Source organism: Mus pahari, chromosome X (genome assembly GCF_900095145.1).
Source record: "Mus pahari chromosome X, PAHARI_EIJ_v1.1, whole genome shotgun sequence".
NCBI classification, from domain to species: Eukaryota; Metazoa; Chordata; class Mammalia; order Rodentia; family Muridae; genus Mus; species Mus pahari.
This window is the reverse complement of record NC_034613.1, coordinates 10,967,692-10,974,588: the sequence shown is the minus strand read 5'-3', so window position 1 is coordinate 10,974,588 and position 6,897 is coordinate 10,967,692. Positions and strand designations below refer to the sequence as shown.

Below are 6,897 nucleotides of genomic sequence, written 5' to 3'. Positions count from 1 at the left end.
AAGAAAGAAAGAAAGAAAGAAAGAAAGAAAGAAAGAAAGAAAGAAAGAAAGAAAGAAAGAAAGAAAGAAAGAAAGAAAGAAAGAAAGAAAGAAAGAGTGCCTATGAACACAGAATCACAGATTATTTAACAAGGCTAAGAGCCAGCAGGGACCAAGTGGGAGCAGCCACCACAATTCTTTTCTTACCTTCTAGATGGTCAGAAAAAAAGAAAAAAATTACAAATAATAGTGAGCTTTGGTCCGATGCATGCCTGAGTACAGGAGTGCCACAGAGAGACACTAGTTCCAGAGAGAGATTTTCTAGGGCAGGATTTCTTCTGAACATGGTCATACAGGATGAATGGAAAGTTTTTGGAAGGGAAAGGATTAAGACAGAGGAAGCATTTTAAGCAAGGCAGCAGCAGGGGAAGAGGTGAGAGTTGCTGGTGGTTGAAACCCTAGGTGTAGGTGGCTATGGACAGCGGAGAAGCCTGGAGGAACTTATGAGGCACAGGCTCTTGAATGCTGAGCTAATAAATGGGAAGCTTAGCCTGTGAACCAGTGGTTCCCAGTTTTTCTTTTCAGCGCTGAAGACCTTTAACCTATACTATTTCTCCTCCGTCCACCAAAACCTAACCTTATGCCTGAAAGATTCTATGACCAAACAAAAGGCATAAGCAATGATATGCAGCCTCTCTATTAGACAAAGATACCTGTGACTAATGCATTAAAGCACTAAAAAGAAACAAATAGAAAAGCCCAATCAAAAACATTAAACTTTATTTATTTATCTATCTATTTATTTATTTATTTATTTATTTATTTATTTGCTTTTTTGCTGCATATTCCTTGTGCAAAATGATGGGCTTCTTTATGACAATTTTATGCATATGCATGATGTGCCTTAATGATATTTATCTTATTTTTTTCTTGTACCTCTTTTCTCAATACCCTTCCTTTTCTCAAGTAGTTCCTGTTTATTTTCACTTCATATTTTATATATATATATATATATATATATATATATATATATATATTCCACATATGAGAAAATGTGATTTTTGTTTTTCTGAGTCTCTCATTTCATCTAATATATTGATCTTTAATTCCATCCATTTTCCTAAAAACCGACATACCCCTGTAGGGCTGATTAAACTCCATTTGTATGTGTGTATATATCTGTGTGTGTGTGTGTGTGTGTGTGAGAGAGAGAGAGAGAGAGAGAGAGAGAGAGAGAGAGAGAGAGAGAATAATAAATTTCATTTTATTTTATGTTATTTTACTTCATTTTATTTTATTTCATGTGCATGGGTATTTTGCCTGCATGTGTGTCTGTGCATCAAATGCATGGCTGTTCTTAAGGAAGCCAAAAGATTGTATCAGATCCCCTGGGACTAGAGCTAAAGACAATTGTTAGACACTATTGGGGTGCTGGGACTCCAACCTGTGTCATCTGGAAGAGTGCTCTTAACCAGTGAGCTCTCTTTCTAGATCTATTAAAATGTTTTTTTATGGTTTCTAAATGTTTTATTGAGTTTAAGTGGACATTTACTATTAAGGATGATTAGTTTCTGTTTTGTTCTTCCTGGTGATGAAATGAAACCTCAGCCACAACCTTTCAAGTACTAGCCAAGCATTCTACCATTGAGCTACATCTCCAGCCCTCACTAGCAAACCTTTTATAAACTCTTTGTGAAGTTTGCAAAGTTGAAGGATCCCTAATTAAAACCAGTCTGTTGCAGACAATAGCGAGACTGTTACACTGAGAGATAAAACCTGTGTTTCAGGGGGATCTCATAGAAAACTGTAAGTAGGGTGGCCTGGGGTTGCTCGCAGGGACTAAAGAACCAGAAGAGAGATTGCTTCTGACAAAGGAGGGCAGAAAGGATACTCCTGGATTCAACTCTGTGTTATCTTTGTTGACTGATACAATGTGAAAAGAAGTAATAGAAATATGGAGATGTTGAATTTGAACTCAGGGCTTCCCACCTAGGAAGTGGGATATGGAGAAATGAGAATATAGTGAAGTGTGCTGATTTCTCAGAAAGCAGCAGTGAGGATATGGATATAGTTTAAGATGGGAGAGAAACAAACTGCAGGATTCCATTGGAGAGCTCTAGGCTCCCATCTCCTTCATCAACTTCAAGAGGTTTTCCTTGAAACTCTGTTTTATTAGAGTTCAAGATATCCCATGTGCACCTGAAGAGGAAGTGCGCAGGAAAACATCAGACAGGGCACGTTCATGGGGTTACAGCACTGTATTCTGAGAATACTTAAGCGCAACATAGAGAGGCAGAGTCTCTGTGGTTATGGACCTGCTTCTCATCTTTCTGATATCTTATAAATAATTTTCTTTTATTATAAGCATTGTAGTCATTTATTTTAGGAATGTTGATTAAGAAAATTTCAAAATAAAAATAATAAAGAATTCATTCTGAAGTGGGCTAGAGAGATGAATCCGTGGGTAAACTTCTTGCTATCAACTTGGATCCCCATCGCTCACATCAAAAATGAACACGGCTACATAGACTTTTAACTTCAGAACTGGGAAATGGAAATAGATGGATCCCCAGAGACCCTTTTCAAACAACCAAACAAACAACCATAATCTTAGTGTTGGGAAGGCAGAGACAGGCAGGATCCTGCAGCTCATTGACCAGCTAGGCTAGCCAGAGAGCTCCAGGTCCTGTGAGAGAACTTGTCTTGAAAAATAAAATGGTAGCCTCATTCTATCCCTTGTATGTTCTTTGGTTGGTGGCTCAGTCTCTGAGAGTTCCCAGAGGTCCAGGTTAGTTGATTCTGTTGGTTTTCCTGTGGGGTTCCCTATCCAATGTTTGGCTGTGGCTATCTGCATCAATTTCAGTCTGATGCTGGATAATTACACTAGGATCCTGTCAGCAAGCATAACAGAGTATCATTAATAGTGTGTTTGCCAGTGGGATGGGTTTCAATTTGAACTAGTTAGTGGTTAGCCATTCCTTCAGTCTCTCCTCCATCCCTGCATTTCCTTTAGACAGGACAAATTTGGGTTGAACATTTGTTAGGTGGGTTGATGTCCTTATCACTCCACTGGAGGTCCTGCCTAGCTACAGGAGGTGGCCTCTTCTGCTTCCATGTCCCCACTGTTAGGCATCTTGGCCTATACCACCTTTAAGAATTTGGAACAGGGAATTAATTGGGGAGATACACAGAATCTTACTGAAGGAATGTTTGACACATTACTGTTTATAATATTGAAAAATGAAAAATATTCATGTATCATAGTAGCGGGTTAGTTAAGTTTATTATAGCTGGTTGATGTAACTGAATTATCATGAAGCCATTAAAATCAGATTTTGGAAAATAATATTTAATAATGAGAACAAGTGTTCTTTATATACTATTGGGGTCCTTAAAGAGTATATAAGAATGATTGTGCAGTTTCATATGTGCATGAATATGCTGTGTGTGTGGCTTTATAGACATGTGTATTTGAATGCAAATGCTCTGGTTTGTATGTATACGTGAAGGCCAGAAGTTGATGTCAGGTATCTTTCTCAGGTGCCACCAATATTTATTTGTTTGTTTATCTATCTATCTATCTATCTATCTATCTATCTATCTATCTATCTATCTATTTACATCCTAAATGTTGCCCTCCCTAGTCCCCCCTCACAGGGCTCCTTACTTCCTCCCCACCCCTTTGCCTCTGAGAGGGTGCCTCCTACCCTGGGGCATCAAGTCTTTATAGGATTAAGGACATCCTCTCCCACTGAGGCCAGATAAGGCAGCCCTCTGCTGTATATGTGCCTGGGGACCTTGGATCAGCCCATTTATGCTCTTTGGTTGGTAGTTCAATCTCTGGAAGCTCCCAGAGGTCCAGGTTAGTTGACACTGTTGGTCTTCCTGTGGGGTTGCCTTCACCTTCATGACCTTCAGTCCTTCCCCTAACTCTTCCATAGGGGTCCTCAACCTCCATCTAAGATTCAGCTGTAAGTATCTGCATCTGTCTGAGACAGCTGCTGGGTAGAGCCTCTCAGAGGACAGCCATGCTAGGCTCCTGTCTGCAAGTACAACATGGCATCATTAATAGTGTCCAGGTTTGGTGGCTACCCATGGGGTAGATCCCAAGTTGGGCCAGTCACTGGTCAGCCATTCATTCAGTCTGTACTCCATTTTGTCCTTGCATTTCCTTTAGACGGGACCAATTTTGGATCAAATGTTTTGTATGTGGGTTGGTGGCCTCCTCCCTTCACTGGAGAGCCTGGCTGACTACTACAGGTGGTCTACTCAGGTTTCATCTCCTCTTTCTTGGGCGTTTTGGCTAAGGTCACCTGCGTTGACTCCTGGGAGCCGCTTCCATTCCAGGTCTCTGGGACTTCTGAGAGGTTCCCTCTCCCATCTCCTACTGGCAGCTGGATATTTCCAGTCATTCTCCTGGCCTTCTGGGCCTCTCTCCTGTCACTCGCCATACCTGATCCCGTCTGCCTACTTCCCTTCTCCACTCTTCCACTCATGTCCCTCCTTCTCTCTGCCTCCCATGAATATTTTGTTCCCCCCTTCTATGTGGGACTGAGGCATCCTCACTTGGGCCTTCCTTCTTGTTTACCCTCTTTGGGTCTGTGGGGCATACCATAATATTCTGTACATTTTGGCTAATATTCACTGATCAGTGAGTACATACCATGACTATTCTTTTGGGTCTGGATTACTTCACTCGGGATACTTTCTAGTCCCATCCATTTGCCTGCAAAGTTCATGATGTCCTTGTTTTAATAGCTGAACAATATTCCATTGTTAAACCACATTTTCTGTATCCACTCCTCTGTTGGGGGACATCTGAGTTGTTTCTACCTTCTGGATATTATAAATAAGGCTGCTATGAACATAGTGGAGCACATGTCCTTGTAGTATGGTGCAGCATCATTTGGGTATGTGCTCAGGAATGGTATAACTGAGTCTTTGGGTAGAATTATTTCCAATTTTCTGAGAAACTGGCAGATTGATTTCCAGAGTAGTGGTACCAGTTTACAATCCTACTAGCAATTGAGGAGCATTCCTCTTTCCCCACAGTCTCACCAGCATATGTTGTCACTTGAATTTTGTTTTCTTTTAATGTTTTGTTTTTATTTTTGTCCATTTGTGTTTTAACTCCATGCATGTATGTGTAAAGTTGTAGGATCTTCTGGAACTGGAGGTATACAGTTGTGAGCTGCCATGTGGGTGCTGGGGATTGAACCCAAGTCTTCTGGAAAAGCAGATAGGGCTCTCAAGCACTGAGCCATTTCTCCAGCACCCAAACACTTGAGGTCTTTATCTTAGCCATTCTTATGGGTGTAAGGTAGAATCTCAGGGTCATTTTAATCTGTATTTCCCTGATGACTAAGGATGTTGAACATTTCTCTAAGTGTTCTCAGCCATTCAAGATTCTTCTGTTGTGATTTCTCTGTTTAGCTCTGTACACCATTTTTAAATTGGGTTATTTGGTTTGTTGTTATCTAACTTCTTGAGTTCTTTATATAGTTTGTATATTAGCCTACTTTCAGATGTACAGTTGATGAAGATCTTTTCTCAATCTGAAGACTGCCTTTTGGTTAAATTGACAATATCCTTTGCCTTACAAAAGCATTGCAGTTTCATTAGGTCCCATTTATTAACTGTTGATCTTAGAGCCTAAGCTGTTGGTGTTCTGATTAGGAAATTATCTCCTATGCCAATGTGTTAAAGGCTGTTTCCCATTTTCTCTTCTATTATGTTCACTGTATCTGGTTTTATATTGAGGTCCTTGATTCCCTTGAACTTGAGTTTTGTGCTGGGTGATAAATTTGGATCTGTTTTCATTCTCCTACATACAGACCACCAATTAGACCAGCACCATTTGTTGAAGATGCTTTCTTTTTTCCATTGTGTGGTTTTGAATTCCTTGTCAAAAATCAAGTGACTATAAATGTGTAAGTTTATTTCTGGGTCTTCAATTCTATTCTACTTATCAACCTGTCTGTCTCTGTACCAGTATCGTGCAGTTTTTATCACTATTGCTCTGTAGTACAGCTTCAGGGATGGTGATTCCTCCAGAGGTTCTTTAACTATTCAGGATTGTTTTGACTATCCTGGGTTTTTTTTGTTTTTCCATATGAAATTGTGAATTGCTCTTTCCATATCTGTGAAGAATTGTGTTGGAATTTCGATGGGTATTGCATTGAATTTGTAGATTGCATTTGGTAAGATGACCATTTTCACTATGTTAATCCTATCGATGAACGTGGGAGATCTTTCCATCTTCTGATAGCTTCTTCAATTTATTTCTTCAAGGATTTGACATTCTCGTCATACAGCTCTTTCACTTGCTTGGCTAGAGCTACACCAAGATGTTTTATATTATTTATGGCTATTGTGACTGTGTTGTTTGCCTAATTTTTCTCAGTCCATTTATTATTTGTATAAAGGAGGGCTACTGATTTCTTCAAGTTAATTTTGTATCTAGCCAATTTGCTGGTTCTCTGGTAGGATTTTTGGAGTCACTTATGTATACTACCATATGATCTGTGAATATTGATACTTTGACTTCTTCCTTTCCAATTTGTATCCCCTTGGTTACCTTTTGTTTTCTAATTGCTTGTACTGGCTGGTTTTGTTTCAACTTGACACAATCTGGAGTTATCACAGAGAAAGGAGCTTAAGTTGAGGAAATGCCTCCATGAGATCTAGCTAGTAAGGCATTTTCTCAATTAGTGATCATGGGGAAAATGCCCCCTTGTGGGTGGGACCATCTCTGGGCTGGTAGTCTTGGGTTCTGTAAGAGAGCAGGCTCAGCAAGGCACCAGAAGCAAGCCAGTAAGTAACATCCCTCCATGGCCTCTGCATCAGCTCCTGCTTTCTGACCTGCTTGAGTTCCAGTCCTGACTTCCTTTGGTGATGAACAGCAACATGGAAGTGTAA

The 6,897-nt window shown here is 40.0% G+C and overlaps 1 protein-coding gene across 3 annotated transcripts in view; it reads left to right on the top strand.

Annotated features, from left to right (window-relative positions):
* The window catches only part of Dipk2b (divergent protein kinase domain 2B), a 59,139-nt gene that overhangs the window by 961 nt on the left and 51,281 nt on the right, over nt 1-6,897 (top strand). The window lies entirely within an intron of this gene.